This window comes from Bos javanicus, chromosome 7 (genome assembly GCF_032452875.1).
Source record: "Bos javanicus breed banteng chromosome 7, ARS-OSU_banteng_1.0, whole genome shotgun sequence".
Classification (NCBI taxonomy): Eukaryota; Metazoa; Chordata; class Mammalia; order Artiodactyla; family Bovidae; genus Bos; species Bos javanicus.
The window spans coordinates 18,845,279-18,859,530 of NC_083874.1; the positions used below are offsets into that span (position 1 = coordinate 18,845,279).

General features: G+C 52.4%; 1 protein-coding gene across 2 annotated transcripts in view; it reads right to left on the bottom strand.

The window, feature by feature from the left end:
• KDM4B (lysine demethylase 4B) overlaps nucleotides 1-14,252 on the bottom strand; it is a 121,159-nt gene that overhangs the window by 81,133 nt on the left and 25,774 nt on the right. The gene's annotated exons all lie outside the window — the stretch shown is intronic.

Here is a 14,252-nt window from a genome sequence, read left to right on the forward strand (position 1 = left end):
GAGGGGGAGAGTCAGAGGACGGGGGGACCTCTTCCAGGTGACGAGGCTGCAGGCTAGAGAGGCCCCTCCTGTTCTGAGAGTCACAGGGGCCATCAGGGAGGCTGTGGACCATCCTAGTCAGGGAGACACTTGAGGGAAACACAATGGGGAAGGGTCCCTGTTGGCAGATTAAATTCTCTGAACAAGAGAAAACCAGACTCGCTCCAGGATGTGGACAAGGTCGGAACCCCAGTGCACGCACACCCAGAACTCGGAGGAAAACTCACCAAGTCCACACCCCCACAAAGTGAGCGGGGGCAGGGGGTATGTGAGAAGGGCAGGACTCCTGCCTGTCTGGGAAGTGGGGGGCGGTGTCCATTCACCAAGTCACAGCCACCAGCTCTCCAAATACACTCCCCACAGTGGGCACTAGAGGGCAGCACAAGCCCAGGAACAGCCGCTCAGCCCGGCAGCTCCTTGGAACCAGGCCCTGCCCTGGGCCACCCCACGCCACACTTGGGCACACGGGGCAGGGGCGGGGGCGGCAGGCAAGGCCCTGCTGTGAAGGTCACACTCACGGCTGGCAGGACTGGTACAGACTCTGGGGGTCCTGGCACACGCAGGGTCACCACTGCATCACCAAGCGGGGAGCCCACCCTTCCTCAGGGACTGCCCCCCACCCCCACCCCACATTGTTGGTGGGAGATGAGCCCAAGCAGGACACCTGTCTCCCCCCAAGACCAGCCTGTCCTGCGCAGAGTGGGGTGGCCCCAGGGTCCTGCCCACCAGAGCGCCCTCCACTTTCCCATTGAGGGGCAGGGAAGCGAGCAGGTGGAGCTTCCTACAGCTGCACCCAGCAAGAGCCCGGGCTTCTCTACCCGCCACCGCCGTGCAGGTTCAGCTCAGAAGGGAGGCGGGTGTGAGGTTTTTCCTCTTATTCATGCCCTTTGCAACGAAGCTCTCAGTAAGTAAATACGAAAAATAAAATTTAAACGGTTTATAATCCCAAAACTCCATAACCCCTGGCACGTTTCTTTGAAGAAGAGCAAATGAAAATCAAACACGTGCATACTTAAAAAAATAACACAAGGAATCCGACTGAAATCCAGCCCTGGGCCAACCTCCTGGGAACACAGGGGGACCAAGGACCCCCATGAGGGAACTCACAGAACAGTCCAGAAAGATGGACACACTCTTGACCAGACCATGCCGTGCCAAGACAAGTGGGGCTCTAACAACTCAGTCATGAACAGACAAACAGCACAATTAAACAGTGGGCAAAGGACTCGAACAGACATTTTCCCAAAGAGACACAGATGGCCAATAAGCGCATGAAAAGATGCTCGAGGCGGTCAGCCACCAGGGAAAAGCAAATGGAAACCACAGTGAGATACACCTTGCCCACAACAGCCAGAGCGAAAAAGCAGATAATGACAAGCGCAGGCGAGGAGGCAGAGAAACAGGAACCCTGACTCCCAGCTGGCGCCGCCGCTGGGGAAAACAGCCCGGCAGTTCCCCCAAAAGTTGAATGTGGCACTGACCACACAAGTCAGCAATCCCACTACTAAGTATACACCCAAGAGAAACATCTGTCCACACAAAAACCTATACACAGATGTCCACAGCAGCACGATTCACAGCAGCCAAAAGGTGGAAGCACCTCGAGTGCCCATCAGCAAATGAAGGTACGCAAACCAAGCCCCTCCACTCAGTGGCACGTCGGGAGTGTCGCTCGGCCACGGAAGGAAAGGAAGCCCTGACACTTGCCACAGCGGGATGGAGCAGACCCAGAAGGACCCCGGAGGCTAAGGTCGGGTTTCTTTAGGGAGCGATGGAAATGTTCGTCAACTGTGGCGATGGCTGCAGGACTCTGAACACACACGTCAGAATTATGTGTTTTAAATGGAGGAACTGGCTGACGGGTGGAGTCAATCTCAGTAAAGCTGCTGCTGCTGCTGCTGCTAAGTCGCTTCAGTCGTGTCCGACTCTGTGCGACCCCACAGACAGCAGCCCGCCAGGCTCCCCTGTCCCTGGGATTCTCCAGGCAAGAACACTGGAGTGGGTTGCCATTTCATTCTCCAGTGCATGAAAGTGAAAAGTGAAAGTGAAGTCACTCAGTCGTGTCTGACTCTTAGCGACCCCATGGACTGCAGCCTACCAGGCTCCTCCATCCATGGGATTTTCCAGGCAAGAGTACTGGAGTGGGGTGCCATTGCCTTCTCCGAATAAAGCTGCTACTCCCACCAAAAAAGAAACAGAGGTTGGGGTGGAGGAGAAGAAAAGAAGAAAGTTCTGCACTTGCAAAGTTAAATAAAACCTCTGGAGCCTGGCAGGATGGGCGACTAGAGCCCTCATCTCTTCAGCCCACAGGAGGGCTCCCCCAAACCTGAGCCCCTCACCTCATGAAAGACGGAGGACATCCCCTGGGTCGGCCATGGAGGAGGTGTCTACAGGAGGTGTCAACTCCAGAGACACTTGGTGGGTCCCCCGCCCACTCCCACCCCAGCTCTCAAAGTCCCTAGCAGGAAAGACTGTGCCCCTCTCTCCCCACTCCTCATCCTGAGGCTACGGGCAGAGCATCCATACAGGCCACAACCGGGGAGTTTTACACAAGCCAAATGGATAAACTGCTCTGTGAATCACCTCTCAATGAAGTGATTACCTCTTTTTAAAGTCATGTGTTCAGGAGACCCTACATGACTTAGCCTTCCTGAGGCCCCCCAGGCCCCCTGCACCCCACCGCCTGGGACGGAGGAGCAGGACCACACGGGACGGGCATTTCCCGGCCGTCCTGGGCAGCTCCTCCTCACCAAGACACATCTGACAAGAGGGGGCACTGAGTCAGGTTGACAGGTGATCCCCCGCTCTCTAGGTCCCAGTGAGTCTAGCCCAGAGGGGCCCTCCTGCGCTGGTACCTCCCCCAGTGGCCTTCAAACTTGGGGACTCGTGGGCTGGGCCGTGGGGGTACTCTGGCTGCCCCCCATGAAGGTTGCCACCCCACTTGTGCTACACCGCGGTGACCAGGTAGGGCTCTTTCCCGCCCCTCCCAGGAGCAGAAGGCTCTTTGGATCTGGACCCTTGCCTGGGGTAGGCACCCCCAGGAGCCCGGGCAGGAGAGGGTGGGTAAGAAACACCCCAAGGGGTGGGCCTCCTACAGCCAGGCACAATCTGTCCATCTGAGACCCAGGATTCAGACAAGAGATGACTGGCAGGGACGCCGCCTCCCCAGGAGACAGTCTCATCTTTCTCACCCAGTGGGCCCTGGACTAAGGGTTTCTGAGGCTAATGGCAGATGTTGTCCAGGAACTGAACCTTGGGAACCTGCAACTCTGGGGTTTGACAAGAATACAGTACTCAGTGTGTGGGAAGGTATGTTCTCTGGAGAAAACGTAACCTCACAACACAGCTAAACCTTGAGGAGTGCACCGTCTTTGAAAAGGATTCCAGGGCTCTCTGAGTACAATATGCCCCCACCCCAGAGGTGACTCTCCCCCAGATTTCTCCCCCGGCCCCTCCCTCTACCTGCTCCACCTGCTGCCAGGTAAAGCCCCAGCCTCCCTGGGACTCCTGGCCAGCCCTGGGCCTGCCCCCATCTCGGCTCAGCTCCTGCCACCAAAGCCCAGTTCCCAACAGGGGACGACAACCAGGGGCTCCTGAGCAGGCTTGGGCCCAGGAGGAACGGCTGCCCCTCCAACAAGAGTCAAGACGAAACGCACCACGGAGGCAGAGCATGACACTCCCAGCCCCGTCCCGACCCCCTCTCCAGCCTACCACGTGGGCCTGGCACTCTGTCACATGTCCCTCAAACCTGCATACAGTTCCCTACTTCATCCTTCTCTGCATGGAGCACTGTCTACCACCTGGGTTCCCTGCACACCAGGCGTGCTCCCTGATCACACAGAGCCTGAAGTCCAGGGGGCACTCGGGTCCAGTACCTGCTGCCCTTCTACATCCCCAGCCCAAATCAGAGAAACCTTTGCCCCTGGCATGTGCAGCTGGATCGGGGGCTCAGGGTGCCGCCTCCATGCAGCAGGAGCAGCAGCACTAAGACGGGGAAGCACAGGCGCCAGGGGCCCCTCAGAGGATGCGAGGACATGGCCTCAACCTGAGTCCGCCCCACGAAACTGGACTGAACCTACTCCAGGGGTGAGATGGACAAGGCGAGCAGAGCGCAGAGGCAGGAAGGTGGGAGGGCACAGCCTGACGGGGCTTGTGTGGGCGCAGGGTGGGGGTGGGGCCCGAGCGCCAGGGGGGGTCCATCCTGACGCTTATCTGAACAACGCCAAGACTGAAACACACAAGGCCCTCAGCTCTGTGCACATTCCTGCCAGCTACCAAACAAGCTCCACAAACCTAGGGCTCCAACGGCGCAAACTGCCCTCCGAGTTGTGAGGGCCAGGAGTCCTGTGCGGATCTCTCGTGAGCTGTGTGCCTTCTGGGGGCTCCTGACTTTCCCAGCTGCTAGAGGCACCACCTGCCTGGCTTGGGCCCCTCCCTCCATCCTCACAGCCAGCAGTGCAGCATCTCCCGTCTCTCAGACTCTTTTTCCCATCTCTCAGACTCTTTTCTCTGACCTCTGCCTCCATCACCAGGTCTCCTTCTCTGAACCCATCTCCTTCTTAGAAGGACTCCTGTGATGATGTCAGACAGCTCAGATAAGCCAGGCTGAGCACCCATCTCCTGATCTGTAACATCGTCCCAGCCGCTGAGACCCTCTCGCTATGTCAGGGAACATCTTCACAGGTCCCATGATCAGGGCCTGAGCATCTCGGGGGGCACTATTCCATCTCCCTCAAACACCATGAGAAAAATCTAGCACATAGGGCTTCCCTGGTAGGTCAGTGGTTAAGAATCTGCCCCATGATGCGGGCAACATGGGTTGGATCCCTGGTCCCGGAAGATTCCGCATGCCTCTGGACAACTAAGCCCCATGAGACACACTACTGAAGTCCACGCGCCCACACTGTGCTCTGCAACGTGAAGCCCACGCTCTGCATCAAAGAGTACCCCGACTCGCCGCAACTAGAGAAAACCATGTGCTCAGCAACCAAGACCCAGCAGGGCCAAAAATAAATTTTTAAAAAAGAGTATTAAAAAAAATCCATCACAGAAAGAAATAAGTAACAGTCACCACGCCCCTGCCACCTAGGACTGCAGCTGTGAGGGGCGGCCTGGAAGGACAAACACCTCTGCCCACTCAAACAGAAGTTTCCAGAAAACCAGGAAGAGGACCAAGCAATACCCAGTGGTCTGCAATGCTGCCCTCCCAACCCCTTCCGTCCTCCCACCACGCAGACACAGACAGCACCCCAGGCACAGAGCCTGGAGTCTCTCTCTGGCCGCAGAGCTGACTCACGAGCACAGCCTGTGGCCCCAGAAAGCCTTGGGAGCTGCTTCCAGCTGCTCGTCCCCGCCCAGGTGACCTTGGCCTGCATCTTCACGTTGGTGCCAGCGCAGGCTGGGTACAAGGCTGTCACCTCATCAGTCCCCCTGCCACTCGGCTGAGCTGTGCGGAGGACTCAGGAGGTGTGAACTGTAAGCGGGGCTGTGTGACACCACGGCAGAGGTCCTGCCCTGGAGCTCTATCCCCAGGCTCGGCCCATCCTCCACATTCCCAGAGCCACTTGGCTGATCCCAGAGCAAGCATGTACCACCTGGGATCAGCCAGGATCAGGCCCACACACTCAGAAGATGCTGCAGGGCCAGCAGCACTGGCCCTCAATAAGAAATCTCAATAAGCCCCATGAATGGCGTGGTCGTGGTCACAACCTCAGGCAACTCAGGCGATAAGGGTGTCCTGGTTCGACACCCAGTCTTTCCACTTAAGTACCTCCCCCCAAGCTGCAGGCGGCAGGCGAATCAACAGTCATGTGTACCCTAGGGTCGGGGCCTTTGCTCAAAACGACAAGCGCAAACAAGAAACATTTAGCTCATTTCTCCACTGAAAAACTTGGGCTAAGACCACCTTCTGCTGCTGATCTTCAGTATCTGTTTGAACTTTGAAAAAAAAGCTCTCCTTGTCACGACCCTCTCAAGAGGATGTGCCCATCATGAGGCTGCCCACAGAGCCCCTTGGGCACCACTCAATCCCACCACTGTGAGAAGGGAGACATCAATGAACAGTTGCAGCTATGCACCAATAAAACTTTATTTACAAGAACAGATGGTGGGCCAAGGGGTCCTCAGGCCACACCCTGGACTCAGAGGCCTGACAGCTACCCTTTAAGGAGCAAAACCTGCACGCCACCCTAGGGAGAGGGGAACCTGAGCTCCACGGCCCAACTCCTGGGTTCCTAAATCATGGTAGAACACACAAGACCACGCTCTAGTCCATGCTGGGCCCTCATCAGCCACAAGGCCTTGGTAGGAGCCTCCGGATCAGGTAAACAGTGAACACGAGCCTTCTTCACCGTGGCTTGGAGCATGGGGCCGCTCGTCCCACCCTGAATCCTCCCCAACCCATGGGTGCTGACCACAAGACACTCAGGCTGCACCCTCTCCTGTCACCAGTGATCCCCTCAGGCCACCTTCAGAGGCCACCCTCTGTGAACCCTCTGTCCCTAGTTAATTAGAAAAGTCCAGGAGAAGGTGGAAACCCTGGAGCTGAAACTCAGAAGCAGCTGGGCTTCAGGATTCTTTTCAAAGCATTCAAAAAATAATTCTTCATTTTTAGAGACCCTCCCCTCCCCATGACTGCGGTGAGGTGAATACGCCCCTCAGTGAAGCCAGATATGGCATCCCGCCCAGGGACACGACATAGACAGAGCTGCTCATCCTGAGCAAGCCTGGTGGTGTCCCCTGAAACGCACGAGGCTTCTCAGGGCTTCTAGAAGTGAGGGGCCAACGTGCAGACATGGAGCCCATAGGAGAACAGACCCACCCAGCAGAACCACCCTGAGGGCTCCGGGCTCCTCTTGGGGCATCAGGTCCCTGGACACCCAAGAACTCAGAACCAAACAGGGCCGCCTTCTCCACCAGCAGCCCTGGGGACGGAACCACACACCACTTACTTCACGGTTCCTTGTCGGTCGTGGGAAGCGAGGCCGCAGAGACCAACAGGCCAGTAAGTGGCTTCTCTTAGGGTTTCTGCTGGGTTTCAGCAATGGCGATGGTTTCTAAAACGCACAGAATAAAAGCACGGTGAACGAAACTGATGGCTGCTGGATCTCAACTCCAAATTATGCACCTCGCAGCTGCGTGTAGCCCAGGCATGCCTGCCTCTGTTCAGACATTTCCAGGGACATGAAAATCCACAACCACGAGCACCTTTCCCCCAAAGCCTCCCAAAAACGGCCCAGTCTACATTCAGCTCCTAAATATCAGCTGAGGAAGTGAGGGCCTCCATGAACAATCGCATCAGACCCAAGAAGCTTCTGGAAGCCTTAGGGTACAGGCACTCCTGGGAGATGTACACGAAGTCCTGCCTCCTCGGGAACCCCGCAGGCAGGGAAGGTGCCCCTGGAGGAGGACAGTCGGATGCGAACTGCCACATGGTGACTGCCATCTATACCCCCAGGAGCAGCCATTGTGCAGCTGAGACCCTCGCAGAGCACAGGGTCCCAACCACAGCACTCACAGCCGGGCTCAGGGACACTTGCTGAATGGACACAGGACAAGACTCCAAACATGGGGTGTGGCGCCAGGGCCCCAACAGTCTGGCCTCCCCACCCCCGCTTTCCAGACACCTGGGCTTGGGGTCTGCCAGATCCTTCCTGCCAGTGCCGTCGCACATGTTGCCCAAGGCTGGACTGGTCACTGGGGGCTGACCTTCTGGGCTGGGCAGCTAGGTCCTAGGGCCCTGGGGTCCTGGCTACATGGAACTAGGTCCCCCGTACTTCCCCCAACTCAGTGGTAGCTTTAAATAGCATGAGTCCCACAAATACCATTTCAATAGACAATGCCTATTGATGTTTTCTTATTTTAATTAGGTTACTAAAATTTTTGGGTACAACCCACTAAATTGATTTCATGGTCTTCTGTACATTTATTTATTTATTTATTTTGGCTGAGCCACATGACATGTAGAATCTTAGTTCCCTCAACCAGGCTTTGAACCTGTGCCCCCTGCACTGGAAGTGTGGAGTCTTAACCACTGGCCTACCAAGGAAGTCCTGATTTAACTGCCTTCTAACAGGTCCCACCTCCAGGGCTGAAAGGCCACACCAAGCTGTGGAATTACCAGCCTCGGGTGCTTGCCACATCCTCTGAACCTGCTAAGCCGCCCATGGCAACGTGAGATCCCAAGGGCTCCCTGGCCTCTCCCACTTGCCCGGCTGCCACCTGCCCCGCCAGCAACAAGAGCTGGTGTCTGGGGATTCGATTACTCTGGCATCCCCCTCCCCGCTCCCATGTGGCTGTGCCTGGCAGAACAATGGCCCCCGGCACATTCCCATCCTGGTCCCCAGGAGCTGTGACTACGCTGTCTTCGGTGGCGACAGACCCCAGGCAGGATTAAGCATCTTGACATGGCAGATGCTCCTGGATTATCAGGGGGCCCAGTGTCACCCAAAGGTCCTTCGGAGAGGGAGGTGAGAGGGTCAGAGTCAGCAGAGGTCAGAGCGATGCGCTCTGAAGACAAGGGCCCGCCAGCCGAGGATGCGGCGCCTCTAGAAGCTGGAAATGGAGAGGAACAGATTCACCCCTGGGGCCTCCATGACGAACACAGCCCTGCCTAGGCCTTGGTCCCAACCCAGTGAGACCCAGGTCAGACTTCTGGCCTCCAGGGAAGTGAGATGACAGACCACGTTGTGTTAAGCCACTGTATCTGTGGTCGTTTGTTACAGCAGCAAAGAGAAACTGAGCCGGAGGCTTCCATACGCATCCCCCTGACGAAGGAGGAGGGGGCCCTTTCATTCCCAGTGCCCACAGGTACGCCCCCTTCACGCATGTCTAATGGACCATGTGTCTCCCCGGTCACTTGTCACTGCCTCTTGGCACACTCTCTCCCTGGAGGACGATGACGACCCGGCAGCCCGTTGGCGGTTAGGCAGAGACCGCCTGAGCCTGTGGTCCTCGGCTGGACAGACCCCAGTCTATTGCTGCCCATGGCTGCAAGGTCACCGAGACCATGGCGCCTCCTGCCCTCATGCTCTGGGGGATGACAGCATTGACCCCAGGAGAGGAGGCTGGAAGCTCCGAGGCTGAGGTCAAAGCTCAGTTCTCAGGCCACAGGCAAGGCAAGGCCTCTGTCCACCCGGACCTCTGTCCATGCAGGGCTAGGCTCACCCACCTCTCTTGCTCCCATAAGGGCTGAGGACACCGTGGCCAGCCTATCACCACCAGGGGCTTGGACTCCTTCCCGGCCACAGCCAACCTGGCAAAGGGGAGCCAGGACTAAGGGATCAGAGGGGGCTTAAGTGTCGGCTGGGCACAGTGCCCTCCTTCCAAAGGGGACAGCATGGGAAGGGGGTGGCATGACTCTACAGTGGAGACACCTGACAGGCATGACCTCAGCCCGGGGACCCAGGTCAACACCAGCAGGGAAGAGTCGTGCTGGTGGCAGGCATCCCAAGATGAAACGGCCCCACGCATGTGTCCTCTCCCCACACCCAGCGCCCCAGTGTCTCCATGAGAAAAACACCAAACTCCCAAGGAGGAAAGTTAAACAAAATCTCTGACCCTAGTCCTCCTCAAAGCTGTCCAGGGCATCAACAACAAGGAAAGTCTGAGGACTACCAGAGCCCAGAGAAGCCTGAGGAGATGGGATGTCTCAACATCACAGGGGTCCTTCCTGATCAGGGTCCTGGGACAGAAGAGGACACCAGGGAGACACGAGGCAAGCTGGATGAAGCAGGGCCCTAGTCAACAAGAAAGTCTCCATAATACAGGCATACCTCAAGAAACAAGAAAAAAGTCAAATAAATAACCTAACTCTACACTAAAGCAACTAGAAAAGGAAGAAATGAAGAACCCCAGGGTTAGTAGAAGGAAAGAAATCTTAAAAATTAGAGCAGAAATAAATGCAAAAGAAACAAAAGAGACCATAGCAAAAATCAACAAAGCCAAAAGCTGGTTCTTTGAAAGGATAAATAAAATTGACAAACCATTAGCCAGACTCATCAAGAAACAAAGGGAGAAAAATCAAATCAATAAAATTAGAAATGAAAATGGAGAGATCACAACAGACAACACAGAAATACAAAGGATCATAAGAGACTACTATCAGCAATTACATGCCAATAAAATGGACAACGTGGAAGAAATGGACAAATTCTTAAAAAAGTACAACTTTCCAAAACTGAACCAGGAAGAAATAGAAAATCTTAACACACCCATCACAAGCACGGAAATTGAAACTGTAATCAGAAATCTTCCAGCAAACAAAAGCCCAGGTCCAGACAGCTTCACACTGAATTCTACCAAAAATTTACAGAAGAGCTAACACCTATCCTACTCAAACTCTTCCAGAAAACTGCAGAGGAAGGTAAACTTCCAAACTCATTCTATGAGGCCACCATCACCCTAATACCAAAACCTGACAAAGATGCCACAAAAAAAGAAAACTACAGGCCAATATCACTGATGAACACAGATGCAAAAATCCTTAACAAAATTCTAGCAATCAGAATCCAACAACACATTAAAAAGATCATACACCATGACCAAGTGGGCTTTATCCCAGGGATGCAACGATTCTTTAATATCCACTAATCAATCAATGCAATACACCACATTAACAAATTGAAAAATAAAAGCCATATGATTATATCAATAGATGCAGAGAAAGCCTTTGACAAAATTCAACACCCATTTATGATAAAAATTCCCCAGAAAGCAGGAATAGAAGGAACATACCTCAACATAATAAGAGCTATATATGACAAACCCACAGCAAACATTATCCTCAATGGTGAAAAATTGAAATCATTTCCCCTAAAGTCAGGAACAAGACAAGGGTGCCCACTTTCACCACTACTATTCAACATAGTTTTGGAAGTTTTGGCCATAGCAATCAGAGCAGAAAAAGAAATAAAAGGAATCCAAATTGGAAAAGAAGAAGTAAAACTCTTCACTGTTTGCAAATGACATGATCCTCTACATAGAAAACCCTAAAGACTCCACCAGAAAATTACTAGAGCTAATCAATGAAAATAGTAAAGTTGCAGGATATAAAATCAACACACAGAAATCCCTTGCATTCCTATACACTAATAATGAGAAAATAGAAGGAGAAATTAAGGAAACAATTCCATTCACCATTGCAATGAAAAGAATAAAATACTTAGGAATATATCTACCTAAAGAAACTAAAGATCTATATATAGAAAACTATAAAACACTGGTGAAAGAAATCAAAGAGGACACTAATAGATGGAGAAATATACTGTGTTCATGGATTGGAAGAATCAATATAGTGAAAATGAGTATACTACCCAAAGCAATTTATAGATTCAATGCAATCCTATCAAGCTACCAAAGGTATTTTTCACAGAGCTAGAACAAATAATTTCACAATTTGTACGGAAATACAAAAAACCTCGAATAGCCAAAGCGATCTTGAGAAAGAAGAATGGAAATGGAGGAATCAACCTGCCTGACTTCAGGCTCTACTACAAAGCCACAGTCATCAAGACAGTATGGTACTGGCACAAAGACAGAAATATAGATCAGTGGAACAAAATAGAAAGCCCAGAGATAAATTCACGCACATATGGACACCTTATCTTTGACAAAGGAGGCAAGAATATACAATGGAGAAAAGACAATCTCTTTAACAAACGGTGCTGGGAAAACTGGTCAACCACTTGTAAAAGAATGAAACTAGAACACTTTCTAACACCATACACAAAAGTAAACTCAAAATGGATTAAAGATCTAAATGTAAGACCAGAAACTATAAAACTCCTAGAGGAGAACATAGGCAAAACACTCTCCGACATAAATCACAGCAGGATCCTCTATGACCCACCTCCCAGAATATTGGAAATAAAAGCAAAAATAAACAAATGGGACCTAATTAAAATCAAAAGTTTATGCACAACAAAGGAAACTATAACCAAGGTGAAAAGACAGCCTTCAGAATGGGAGAAAATAATAGCAAATGAAGCAACTGACAAACAACTAATCTCAAAAATATACAAGCAACTCCTGCAGCTCAATTCCAGAAAAATAAATGACCCAATCAAAAAATGGGCCAAAGAACTAAATAGACATTTCTCCAAAGACGACATACAGATGGCTAACAAACACATGAAAAGATACTCAACGTCACTCATTATCAGAGAAATGCAAATCAAAACCACAATGAGGTAGCATTTCACACCAGTCAGAATGGCTGCGATCCAAAAGTCTATAAGCAATAAATGCTGGAGAGGGTGTGGAGAAAAGAGAACCCTCTTATACTGTTGGTGGGAATGCAAACTAGTATAGCCACTATGGAGAACAGTGTGGAGATTCCTTAAAAAACTGGAAATAGAACTGCCTTATGACCCAGCAATCCCACTGCTGGGCATACACACCAAGGAAACCAGAACTGAAAGAGACACGTGTACCCCAGTGTTCATCACAGCACTGTTTATAATAGCCAGGACATGGAAGCAACCTAGATGTCCATCAGCAGACGAATGGATAAAGAAAGCTGTGGTACATATACACAATGGAGTATTACTCAGCCATTAAAAAGAATACATTTGAATCAGTTCTAATGAGGTAGATGAAACTGGAGCCTATTATATAGAGTGAAGCCAGAAGGAAAAACACCAATACAGTATACTAACGCATATATATGGAATTTAGAAAGATGGTAACGATAACCTTGTATGCAAGACAGCAAAAGAGACACAGATGTATAGAACAGTCTTTTGGACTCTGTGGGAGAGGGAGAGGGTGGGATGATTTGGGAGAATGGCGTTGAAACATGTATAATATCATATAAGAAACGAATCACCCATCCAGGTTCGATGCAGGATACAGGATGCTTGGGGCTGCTGCACTGGGATGACCCAGAGGGATGGTACAGGGAGGGAGGTGGGAGGGGGGCTCAGGATGGGGAACACGTGTACACCCGTGGTGGATTCATGTTGATGTATGGCAAAACCAATACAATATTGTAAAGTAAAAAAAAAAAAAAGAAAGTCTCCATAAGGTTCATGGATTGCAACAAACGCACTCATCATGTAATACAGAGAAACTGGAGACTGGGTGTCGGGGTCAAGGGTATAGGGAACTCGCCCTACCAGCCTCAATTTTCTCTATAAATCTATAACTGTTTAAAAATTAAAGTCTAAGTAATTTTTTTTAAGGAAAACAGAACAGAAAGGCCTGGTGTCTCCCGCTGTACAAGCTGGCAGGGCCGGAAAGCCTGTGCTGAAGACAGAACTCCACGTAGACCGGGGTGTCCAGTAGGCAGGGTAGGCAGCAAGGTGACAGGTTAGGCGGCGACCCCAGGCCTCAGACGACACCACCTCCAAGAGGCACGGTCTGACCATTTCTCCTTTAAAAAGCGTCATGCGGCGATCAGATGATGTCGCTGTTGGAGGCACCTGCCAAAGCCCCAGATGCTGATGGCTCCTCCTTCACCTCCTCCTCCGCCCTCCGCACTGGGCAGGCAGGTGGGGCGGGGAAGAAGCGGCAGAACAAGGGACGAGCCATCTGTTCCTACATGCTGGGGCACCGGAACTGCCACCGACTGCTGGCATCTCTGGAGACCCCACAGGGATACCTGGGCCCCTGGTCCTATACCAGCTCTGGGCACCCAGGGCTGGCCCTCAGGTGGAGCCACCCACACAACCCACATGACCCTGGAGCTGGGCCCAGGGCCTGAGAGACGACGAACTGATCAGCGTCTGTTGCCCAGAAAGGCAGGAAGCATATGCCTGTGTGTTACCTGACCCGGGAGGGCTCAGGGCCCAATTTGGCCTGGTCTGCCCTCGGCCATGAGCCCTAAGAAGCTCTCAAAAGGGGTCTGGAGCTTCCTGTCACTCAGCCTGGCCTGCAGGGGCTCTGTGTGCCCATCAAGGGGCAAGGAGACCACCCAGAGCCTCCATCATCAAAGCAGCATGAACTCAAGGGCTTTTGAAAAACATACACAGAAAGATACAGAAATAAGCACAGTCGTCCCCTGTGCAGGGATTCACACTCACAGTTCCAGGCTGTGTGGACCCAAGGGCCCGGGAGGCCATGCCACCTATAGCACTGAACATACCAGCCCCTAGATGTCAGCTTTTAAACACCCTCCCCTACAGCAGGAACCAGGGCTCCCTGAAGAAACAGTCAAGTGCAGGGCGGGGGCAGGGAAAATACAAGGTGAGCTGGAGCCCCTTGTGGGGGCAGGG